Source organism: Canis lupus, chromosome 14 (genome assembly GCF_011100685.1).
Source record: "Canis lupus familiaris isolate Mischka breed German Shepherd chromosome 14, alternate assembly UU_Cfam_GSD_1.0, whole genome shotgun sequence".
Lineage (NCBI taxonomy): Eukaryota > Metazoa > Chordata > Mammalia > Carnivora > Canidae > Canis > Canis lupus.
In genome coordinates this window covers 36,338,858-36,351,480 of record NC_049235.1, presented here as the reverse complement: position 1 = coordinate 36,351,480, position 12,623 = coordinate 36,338,858, and positions in this window count along the sequence as shown.

Below are 12,623 nucleotides of genomic sequence, written 5' to 3'. Positions count from 1 at the left end.
GAATTTGTGTCTGCCAAAGAAAGGGCTCAAAAAATGATGTGAAGATGAATCAATAAATGCTTGGAAGCATCACTTAATTTTCTCTATTGCTAACAATAGCTATGAGGCTCACAAATGATATTCTGAAATGTACCATTTTTAACCTCGTCTTACTATTTTTGATGCTGTATATTCTGATAATATGAAAGAAGAAATTCAAGGCTGACAAAATTCATTTGAATAAAAAAAAAAAACAAGAAATGTATATGGTTGGGGACACAGAAGGAAAAACTCACCAGGGGACCCTCATGGGTTCAGTGGAGTCCTTACACTGGGGGTGATGTGACCATCATTTGTCGTTCTTGTGGAGTTGGCAGGAGCTGGCATGAGGCATCATGACTTTTGATGGCCACAGGTGCCCTGTCTCTCAATCAAGGAAGGCAGTGCAGACTGTGGAAAGTCAGCTTCCTGTCCCTTTTCTTTCCCTGGAGGGGCCCTCTGCCAGAGCCCTGTGATGCTTATCTGGGCTCTGCAGATCTTTGGAATGAGGTCATCCAGGAAGTTGAATCCCTTTGATACAATTATCTCTGCATCCTTGGCCCTTTGTTCTCATGGAGAATGGCCGGTTACCCCCATGCTTCTTACGTGGTTGGAACAGCTGTGGGGAGGTGGGGTGCCAGGTGCACACCCCTGTGTGGATGCACATGTCCTTCCCGGCTGTCAGGACGGGGTCCAATGGAGGTAGGTGGGCTCCCCCAATAAAGCACAATCATGAGATTACAAAGGAGTGAGAGGGTAAAAGAGAACCTTATCTGTGATGGAGAACTTCACACATACCTACACGCGCGCACACACACGTATACACACACATATATTCATCATGACAAAGCCCAACAGTTTTCCTCCTCAATTCATCTCAGTTGACAACCAGTTAGACCAGTTTCAAGAGCTCATTCTTTGCTGAAGGGGTAGGGGTGGGGAACTTTCTAGAATAGGATTTCTCTGCAGTCCTGAGCCCATCTCTTCACATCATTTAGTATACTCTGCCCTATTGTATGTGCCACTACACGTCGCAAAATATTGCAATATTTTCTACCCAGTGGGGATAGCAGGCCTCAACCCCATAACTCATATCCCCTTTCCGATACAAAGCCGTCCTCCCCAAAACTGATTTAACCTGACCCCCTCAGTGCTGCTGTGAGCACAAGACCCCTCTGCAGGGTCATGGAGAGCCCACATGTGGAGGTGGCAGAGGGCTGGCAATAATGAGGGGACACTCGCCACAATGGCTGAGATCTGGTCAAATAACCAGGAGGCTTGTGATGTGTGCATTTCTTGTGGGATAACTCACTCATGTCACCCTGTTCCATTCTGAGAGTCCTTGTTCTCTCTCTCTCTCTCTCTCTCTCTCTCTCTCTCTCCTGTTTTCCTGTCTTCTGTTTTCCAGTTGATGATTGAAATGTGCTGTGAGCATCAGGCACCATTTTTGGCAGAAAGACCAGGTCTGAACATCTTACCATTGTTCTGCCTGAGGTTGAGCTCATGAAGCAACTGGAAATCCTTTGCTCACAGGGAATGACAAGGGCATTTCTCTAAAAAGAGACAGGACTCCAATTGTGTGTGTATCTGTTTTAAAATATTCTTGGTATTTTATGTAATCCATAGCAGAGTAACAAGTTAGAATAGTAAACAATCTGTTAGATACCAATGAAGGGAAGTTTTCTAGTTTTCCATTACTAGGAGGTGGGGGAGGTGGGAGGAGGGCAGGAGTAGGGGGTAACAGAGAGCATTTGCTGTTGCCCATTCTCCCTTCCTCTTGGTAATGTTTTCTCAGTCTTCACTTAGATATTGTACTAGTCAAGGTCTGGGAAGGAAACAGAAGGCACAACCCCAAGGTCTAATGCAAGGGCTAGTTACAGAGATGTAAGTGGGATGGGGTCCAGCAGAGGACAGGGGAATGGCAACAGCAGAGAGCCAGAGAGCCATTCCACCCCACGGCCTGATGGAATGAAGGAGGGAATAGGGGACGGGAGCCTGGCTAGCACTGCAGCTGGAAGAGTTGGGGGCCACCCAAAAGGAGTTGTCCCTGTAGAGAAACATCTCTGCTGGAGAGGCAGCAAGGCAAGGAGCATCTGGAAAATAGTTACCCGACCCTGTTCTCTTCCCACCTGCCGATCTTCTGTTGGTGTTTCCAGGATCAAATGCAACTAGAAACTAGAGAGCAAGACAGCTGGTGGGATGCATTCTGACAAGTGCGCCCCTGAGGGTGCAGAGAAGAGCAGAGAATGGATCTGGGGGCGAGGATGAAAAGGCAGAGAAATCGTGCCTCTTCTGCCCACCCTCGTGCTCTGGGAGACGAGACCATTCCAAAAACATAGCCTTAGACCCTCATTAGCTAATCCCCAGCCAGTAAATTCCATCTCCCTAGCCTAAGTGCTTAATTCGGGACACACAACCCAATTCAGGCATATGAGCCAAAAGAAAGATTTTTCTAGAGACTTTTGGAAAAGAAGAGTTCTCAGATAGCTGACGGGAGAGAGATTTCCCCCCCCTTCCTGCTAGACATAAATGAAACATGTAGCCCTTGAAGCTGCTTGCAGCCATTTTGCAATGCAGGGAGTCAGCTTTGGGATGAAGCTGCTACCATAGAAGAGAAGAGAAAAAGAAACCGTATCTTTGGTGCCACCATTGGGCCATTGACATCCATCCTGTTGCTGTGGTGGGTAATTATTGAGCCAATCCCATCTTTACTATTTATGTCAGTTTAAGTTGGAGTTTCTGTTACTTGCGACCAAAAACGTCTTACAAAAGCGAGCAGGATTGTGCCTAGAACCAGAAAACACTTTCCTATTCAGTGCCTCCCAGAAGATGGAGCCCCACAGGGCAAGGCAAGCTTTGTCTGATGGGGAGAACTGTACTGTAAGTGAGAGGGAAACGAAGAACAGGGCCAGGTCCAAAATGCCTCAGAAGAGCCAGAAGCTGAATCATGGAGTCAAGGGGCCTATGTCCAGTATAGACAAGATTGGGGGAAAATGCAGGTGAAGAGCAAACAGGGAAGACCGAGTCATGGTGGTGAGCGTGTCTGTCTGACAGGCTTCAAAGGCCTGGGGCGGGTTGGATGGACAGTTTTGAATGAGTAATGAAGTATTACCAGGAAGGATGAGCCAAATGTCTCAAACTGCAACTGCATTCATTAATTTGTCAATGTTTCCAAATACACATATATTTTTTTTAAAAAAAAGCAAGAATGAAAGAAACCAAAACGTTTCCTACAATCACATTCTTTAAGCAGGAGGACACAGCTCTCTCGAAGCTCCTTGAGAATATGTGGCTGTTGAGGAAAACCATGGTGCTGTGCTCTCAGCGGTCTCCTGTCATAACTCTTAGGACAGTAAGCCTTTGGGCTTCGCCTGTGGTTTCACTCAAAACCAAGCGAGCCATGGGGTGGAGGGAGAAGGACAAAGTTGCCCCCTGGCTGGCACTCACTTTGCTGTAAGCAACAATACAAAATATTCTCTGACAACGTCTCCCTTGGTTAGAGATTTTAATAATTCCCGTCCTTGATCATAATTAAACATGTGCTCTCCAGGCAGTGCTGGTGGCAAATAAGAAGATAATGGTAATGGTACTAGTTACATTTATTGAGCATTTAATATATGCCTGGCTCTAAGCCAAGAACTTGATGCGCGCTAATTAATTTCATCTTCACCACCTTCTATGAGAAAATTACTATTATTTTTCCCAATGGGCATATGAGGGAAATAAGTCACGTGGGTTGAATTTTAAGTGATAGAAAAGGTTTTAGTCATTTGGCTCACTCTTTAACAAACTTCAAAATAGCACATATACACAGAAGAATGTAAATATACATATATACATATTATAAAGAATAATGTAACAAACACCCATATGTCCACAACCACGTAGAGACGTCCTGCTGTGGAAGGCGCTGTGTATCTGTTCTGTAAGCGAGCCCCTCACATCCTCTGTCCTTGAGATAAACCCTTGGCTGAATTTTGTGTTTAGTGCTCTTTCGGTTTTCTGTAGGTTTTACTACCTATAGATCTGCCCAACCTACATCAGGCCTTCTAAGCCCATCAGACATACTTATTATGATCTTGAACAATTTGTGGTTTAGATTTATGAGTTTTGGGACTTTGTAGAAATTGTATTATGCTGTATGTATTCTTCAAAAATATGCAGCATGTTGCGAGATGTAGCCATGCTGATACAGGTAGCTCTATTGATTCATTTTTCACTGAAATGTGGTATTTCTTTTTATGAATACACCACATTTTACTTTTGTTCTTGTGACTGTTGGACATTTTGGGTAGAGGGTTCTTACTGCTCAGATGTTGTCATTAGGAACACTCCCATACTTGTCTCTTGGTGCCCACAGACAAGAGTTTCTCCAGGGTCTGAACCCTAAAAGTGGAGCATCTACTTTGTAGGGTCTATGCAGCCCTGAGTGCCCTGGGTATTGACTAGTTATTTACCAAAGTGACTGTGTCAGTTAACACTCCCACAAGCAGTGTGTGAAGGTTTCGTGGACAGCACAGTCTTGCTTGTCTCTGGTACTCCACCTCTAATTAAGTTCTTCACAGTTTTTGTTGTTGAAGAAACCAGGTCATTTATTCCATGTACTTTCCTACAGTCTAGATTTTGCAATTACATTCCAATATGTCAATCAACATATTCCACTGAACCCTCTGTTTTCTGTAAATTGGTGGTAAGATCTAGAGAACTGATTGCATTTAGCTTTAATTTCCTGACAAGAATACTTCAGTTAATGTGGTGTAATTCCATCCATCAGGAGGCATATAATATCTAGTTAACTGTTTTTTATGATGTTAGCCACTGTCATTAATGATATTGTCTAGATTTATTATTTAATTATGGCATTAAAATATTAAAACTCTATCACCCCTACTTCATTTATTAGCTGGGATACTTCTATAAGGAAATCCTTTGGGGCACCTGAATGGCTCAGTTGGTTAAGCTGCTTGCCTTTGGCTCAGGTCGTGATCTCAGGGTCCTGGGATCAAACCCCATATTAGGCTCCCAGCTCAGCGGGGTGGGGGGGTGGTGTCTGCTTCTCCCTCTGCTTCTCTTCCTTGATCATGTTCTCTCTCTCTCCCTCTCTCTCTCTGTTGCTCCCTCTCAAATGAATAAATAAAATCTTTAAGAAACAAAAAAAGAAATTCCTCTTGGAGTACCTGGGTGGCTCAGTTGGTTAAGCATCTGACTCTTGATTTCAGCTCAGGTCATGATCTCATGGGTCCTGGAATTGAGCCCCGTGTCAGGCTCTGGGCTCAGAGTGGAGTCTGCTTAAAAATGCTCTCCTTTTGCACCTCCACTCCTCTCAAAGGTAAATAAATAAGTCTTTAAAAAAGAAAGGAAAAAAAAGAGGGGCACCTGAGTGGTTCAGTTGCTTACAAGTCCAATTCTTTATTTCAGCTCAAGTCATGATCTCATGGTTATAAGGTTAAGCCCAGAGTCGGGCTCTGCACTCAATATGGAGTCTGCTAAGAATCTCTGTCCCCCTGCCTCTGCCTCTGCGTGTGTACTCTTTCTCAAAATAAATAAGTAAAATCTAAAAAGCAATCTTAATCCTTTTCCTCATCAACCATTTAGTATCCTAAGATACAGTTTGTAAATAGATTCAGCTGACCTCATGCTTTCCCCTTATTTACTAGTTTTCAAAATAACAAATTGGTTTCCAACATCTAGATATGACCAGTGAATTTTAAAAATTATTATCTACCACATTTGAAATATATTTAGTATTTCAGTCCATTGCAGTTATGAAACTTATTGACATTCAACTGTCCCATCTCTGGCCAGCGGAAGCCTCTCTTTATTGGTCTGTGTGTCTTTTTGACTCCTCTATAACACTCTTCAGCAGCCTCCTAATTTTCTGGTATGACAGGAAGTGTCAGACTCAATTCATACATTTTATGTCACGGACCTGGAATCAGCCATCTCTCTGGAATCCTGCAAAAAGGTATTAAAAGTGACAATCTAGGTGCTGGGAGTTTGCTACGGGTTGTTACTTATTGTTAAAGATTATTTCTTTTTGGGGGGTTGATTATTGCTTACCCTTGGTATCATCAGATTAAAAGAATTTTTTTTGTCAGATTGGGATGTTTAAAGTGATATTTCTAAAAAATAAAATAAAATAAAGTGATATTTCTCCAATTTACTAATGAGTTTGAACGTCTCCCACATGTTTATGGGCTCACCATCCCACTCTCCATTTGTAATTCCTTTGTGGTGAAAGGTCTACTCATAATCTTTAATTTGAGGTCAAAGTAAAAGGTTTTCTAGTATGAAACTAACCTTGATCGCGGGTATTTTACTTTTCACACACTGGCAGATTTGGTTTGCTGATATGTGATTTGGAATTATTGCATTTATGCACAGATGAGATTGTTGTGTAATTTTTCTTGTACGACTCTCAATTTGATACATTAGCTTCACGACATTAATTGGGATGTTCCTTCTTGCCTCCTCCCTCATCTTCCTCCCCCTCATCTTTTTCTCCTTCTTCCTGTCCATTTCCCTTTCTTCTCTTAAGAAGTTGTAAGACAATAATGGAAATGTCTGGTGCTTGAATGTTGGTTAGAATTTACTAATGTTTTCTTTGTGGGAAGACAAAACCCACAACCACTGATTAAATTTCTGTCAAGCTTATAAGAACAGCCAGGTTTCCTGTTCTTAAATCAGAGTTGGAAGGTTAGGCTTTTTTTGGGAAACTTGTCTATTTTGTCAAAACTTACTGGTGTAACAACTGTATCTACAGTAATAGGTCTCATATGATGGCAAGCAGAGTATTTCCACACCTGGCCTGGTGATCCCTACCAGTCCTCTGCCCTTCTCCATCTCAAGAAAGCCAACCCTCCTCTTCCAGTGAATCAGGCCATGAGCCTTAGAGTCATGTTTGATCCTCTCTCTCTTGCAAGCCACTTCCAGTCAATCAGGACATCCTGGTGGCCATTTTTGCCATCTCCATTACACCAAGTATCTTAGTCTGCTCATATGGCCATAGCAAACTTCCATAGACCAGATGGCTTATAAAGAATGGAAATTTCTCAACAGTTCTGGAGACCGGAAGTCCAAAATCAAGGCCCCAGCATGGTTACTTTCTGTGAACCAGCCCTCCTCCTGGTTCATGGCTAGTATCTTCTGGCTGTGTGTTCATATAGGAAAAGGGGCTAGGGAACTCTGTGGGGTTTCTTTTATTAGAATACTGATTCCATTCATGAGGGCTATGCCCTCATGACCTAAGTACCTCCCAAATGCCCCCACCTTCTAATACCACCATCTTTAGGGGTTAGGATTTTAACGTGCATTTGGGGCGATACAAACATTCAGTCCATAGCACCAAGTTGTTTAGGCCATCATCACTTCTTGAGTGGCCTATTATATTAAGTGGTTCTCTGGCTGCCCTATGGTCTGTTCCCCACACAACACTCCAAGTCAGCCTTCTGAATGTTTACTCAACCTTCAATGTCTTTTTAGCTCTTTAGAACCAATTCCAAGTCACCATATGGCCCACAAGATGCTCTGTGGTCTGGCCCCCCTGCTGTCTCCTGGACTTTCTCTTCTGTAGTCTTCTTTTCCTTAGATAGACCTGGTTTAGGGGCTCTTACATTTTTGGTTCCCTCTTCTTGGAAAGCACTTCCCTTTAATCACTGCATGGATCATTCCCTCACTTCTTTCAAGTCTTGCTTAGACATTACATCATCAGAGTCCTTCCTTCACCAAACTATAGAAAATTCTACTCCTATCCAGTTACTTATTATTATCCTCACCCTTGTTTATTTTTATTCTTAGCATTCATCATCACCTGATTTATATATTTTTTTACTGTCTGTCTTCCCTGGTTAGAATATAGTCTCCTTCAAGGCAAGGCTGACCTGTTTTGTCCATTGTTGTATTTTCGATGTCTAGTTCATAGCCCAGCACATAGTAGGCGTTCAATAAATCTTTGATGGATGAAAGGATGTGTAAAGCTACAAATTGGCCTGAAGTTAAAAATTCTCAGGGGAAACGATTTTCCCCTTCACCTGGAGCCACAGCTCTGCCTTCTTGTGACAGTTTTGTTCTGGCTTTCACTGTCATTCCCCATTTTCCTGAAGGTGGAGGGTAGCCCTTCTGCTAGAGTAGCCACTTAATTCATGGAGTTAGGATGGCAGAAGAGAGCATCTGCCTTTTCACCTGATACCTTTTAAGGGCTCCCAGGCCTCGTTTCTGTCTTGCTGAGCAGTGAATATCAGCTAATATCCCCTGGCAACTTTGATTTTACCACTTTTTAAAAATTCCGATTTCTTGCTCTCACTTTATTTTTTTGGTCTTCTGAGGATTCCCCTTACTTTCTTGGGCACTTAGCTATGCATTTCAACTAAATATTTCTTTATTTTATTTTGCATTGTAGGGAAGGATTTCAGAGGATCTGGTTTACCATATTCTTGAATATGACACTTTCTAAGCTTTCCATTCTTCATGCAGTACACACAGCTGCCCAGCAGAGTGGCTTACCCAAGGTCTTGCTATAAATGAAAACCCTGAGACCAGACCTGGGGCTCCTTACCTCCCAGGCGGTACTTTCCTCCCACGTGGGACTGGTGCTGTGCCTTCTTTTCTTTGCAGGGCTTAACAGAACAGATATTTCTAGCCTGAGTATCCTTACATAGGGAGGACAAACAAGACGGAGGACAATAATAACACAACAGTCTCCAAGGAACCTGTCGTAGCCACTGGGACTGTAAAAGTCATTTGTAAATATGAAATGGGAAGTAGCTCTGGGAGTTATGGCTGATTTCAGCCAGTAGCTCTTGTTAGAAGTTGCTCCTTTTGCTTTTTCTTTAGAAGTCAGGTATGAAGGACTTGCTTCACTCAGGATTTTTGCTCTGGCATAAGGCTGGAGGCCATTTCCCTTTCAGCTGCTGTAGCTCATGAAGGCTGTGCCTCGGGAAGGTGCCAATCAAAATGGGAACAGTGGTACCCTGATGAATTGGATAGCAGAGTTTTAAAAAATGATTATTGGCTCTGGTGAGATAGTGTGGCTGGAAATAGCTGCGAGTTGGACTGCTCAGAATACTGCACAAATCAGTTAAAAAGTGAGAAGTTCAGTCAATCCATCAGTTTTCCTTCATGCAATGCCAAGTGCATTAAAAACAAAACAAAACACCTTATTCGTCTCATTGAATTCACTGACTTTGGGCCCAAACGGACTTAATTGCATGGTTCCTTTTGACATATTGTAGACAGTGATTGCTCTGTTGGGCCATCACCAAATGCAACCAATAATGTCATGAGTGTTAGTGGACAGCCCCAGCTGGTAGATGGCTTGCTAACTTTTTCCTTGCGAAACCACCTCATGCTGCCAACCTAGTAGTTAGTGGGTTTAAAAAGCATGTGAATAATAGGCAGTACAGCACTCTGTCCAGTGAATTAAATCTTAATGGATGACACTAAATCATTGGGTCAGTTAATCCAGTAGGTTTTGATAGACAAGGTTATGATGACCTTTAAACCACAGGCAATGAATTATTCTAAGTTACCTGCTTTTGGTCTTTTGTTTTGAGGATTTCCTTTTAATAAACACCATTAAATTATGTTTTCTAAAACTAGAAAAGTATTGGTGTGATACATACCTGAAAAATCCCACTTACCCAGAGGTGGTAACAGTTAGCACTTTAGTGTATTTCCTTCCAGCCTTTTTTCCATACATTTTTTTACCAATTGAGATGATACTGTATCCTGATACGATTTTTTCCCATTAACAATTTGTATACTGATGGCTTTTTTTTTCCCATGGAACATGATGACTCAAATACGTTCCCATGTTATCAATTCTTCAAAAACATTTTTAATGGTAACATAGTATTTCATATAAACGTAGAATAGTTTACTTAAATATTCTCCTATTTTAGGTTGGGTTTTGTTATATTATAAATAGTACTTAATTGGACATCTTTGTACGTGAATTTTTTTCTGTATCTTACCTTAGTTTCTTAAGCTAGACCCTAAAAATTATAGTAGAATTATTTAGTCAAAAGTTATAGATTTTTTTTCAGGCTTCTGAGACAAGCAACCAAATTGTTTTCCTGAAAATATATCCTTATTTATATTTACTCCAACAGAGCACACAAGAATTTATTGTACCCTACCTAGGCCAGTATGGAATATTTTATCTAAAACAATTTGCTACTTTAATTGGTGAAAATTATAGCTTTTTAAAATTTACATTCTTCTGATTATTCTTAGGGTTGAATTAGTTTATTAGTCATTTTTCAAGAGGGGTGAATTAGTCTGTTGGTACCCTTTACCCACTTATAATTGGGATCTCATTACTTTTTTCTCATAGATTTGTATGTAATCTTTCTATACTAATCACATCAAGTTTTGGTCATATATGGTAAATATTATCAGTTTTTTCTTTGTATTTTATTTCTCTTTTGTGTTTTGATGTGTAAAATCTCTGTATATTTTTGTAATCATATCTATCATTCCTCTATTATTTCTACATTAAATTTAAGCTTGGGAACCAAAAATAGATAGAAGACAAAGTCGTTTAATTACAGTGTTTATTTTTAACAGTGTTATTGTGGTGTGATTGACAACCCATAAATTCATTTAAACGGTACACAATTCAATGACTTTTTAGTAAATGTACAGAGTGATGCAAACCTCACTACAGTCTAGATTTAGAACATTTTCTTTTTTAAAAATATTTTATTAATTCATTCATGAGACACAGAGAGAGAGAGAGAGAGAGACAGGCAGGCAGAGGGAGAAGCAGGCTCCATGCAGGGAGCCCAATGCGGGACTATCCCGGGACTCCAGGACCTTGCCTCGGGGCCGGGGCCGAAGGCAGGCACTAAACCCCTGAGCCACCCAAGGATCCCTAGATTTAGGGGTCATCAGCATTTTTCATCAGCATAAAAGACATTTCCTGTTCCCATGCAATCATTCCTCATTCCTACTCCTACTCCTAGGCAAACACTAATGTACTTTCCGCCACTATGAATATCCCTATTTCAGATGTTTGATATAAATGAAATCATAAAACATATGATCTTTTGTAACTGGTTCTTTTACTTAGTGTCATGTTTTCAAAGTTTAGCATACCATAGCATATATCAGTACTTTATTCTTTTTATGGCCAAATAAAAGCCCATTGATGGATACACCACATTTTGCTTAACCATTCATCCACTGATCTTTTGCTTTGAGGGCATCAGGATTGTTCTATCTTTTGACTATTATGAATAAAGCTACTATGAACATTCACATACAGGTTTTTGTGTAGATATATATTTTTATTTCTCTTGAGTAGATACCGAGGGGTGGAGTGGCTTGAGTGTATGGTAAATTTATGCTTAACTTTTTTTAAAGACTTATTTATTTGAGAGAGATTGAGAGTGAGAATGGGGGAGGAGCAAAGGGAAGGAGAGAGACAGAGAGAGAGAAAGAGAGAGAGAGAGAGAATATCTCAAGCAGACTCCCTGCTGAGAGCAGAGCCTGACAGGGGGCTCAATCCTACAACCCTGAGATCATGACCTGAGCCTAAATCAAGACATTTAATTGACTGAGCCACCCAGGTGCCCCAAATTTATACTTAACTCCTCCACTTGTCTCTATTTTATTCTGCTCTATAATGTAAGGATTTAAAATAATTTTGCCTTATCCCAGTTGTTTGTCATATCTTACTACGTTAAATCCATATTTAAATAAAGAATTTTTATGATCTTTTTCTCTCAAGATCTCCTTTTCACATCCTTCAACATCTTTTTCCTTCTCATTCAAACAAATAAGTACTTCCCTGAAACTTGGCCCTATGAAATCTTAGGAGAAACGGATGTGATTAATTTAAGTGGTCAATTTAAATGGCTTTAAATCTTTTTGAAAGTAGTAAGACTAAAAACCCTTTAAAAAAAATCCTACCACTGAGTATGTTTAACCTCAAATGAGAATATTTATCCTCAAAGTATTTAGCTTGAATATTTTAATGAAGTTATCCCTCAAGTCGTTTTGGGGACTGTTCTTTTGAAATTCCCCTACAGAGCCTGGGGCATGTTTTTTGGCTCTCCCTTAGTGGTTACAACATCTGTGGCAGGTGAAGTTTATTTTTAGAGAATAAAGTCCAGGACCTGGGTGGCTTGGTTGGTTAAGCATCTGCCTTCAGCTCAAGTCATGATCCCAGGTCCCAGGATTGAGCCCCACATTGGGCTCCTCACTCAGCAAGGAGTCTGCTTTTGCCTCTGCCCCCTTCCCCTGCTCGTGCTCTCTCTCTTTCACCCTCTATCTCATAGATAGATGATAGATAGATAGATAGATAGATAGATAGAACTAGAAATGTGGACTGCATAGTAACACACACACACACGTGCGCGCGTGCACGTACCTGTAAGGTTACATTTTCTGTGTATTTCCTAGATTAAATCAGAAAACAATTCTAAAAATAGGGCTATCAATATTTTAAGTGATTATTAGTTAACAAGAGAATAACCTTTTCTAGTGACATCTTTAAAGATAAAAATATTCCAATAGATGTTTAAGTTCTAGTGTATTTGTTTAAACATTTATCCTACTACTTGATAGTGACATTTCATTTCAAAGTTAACTTTGATAATTCC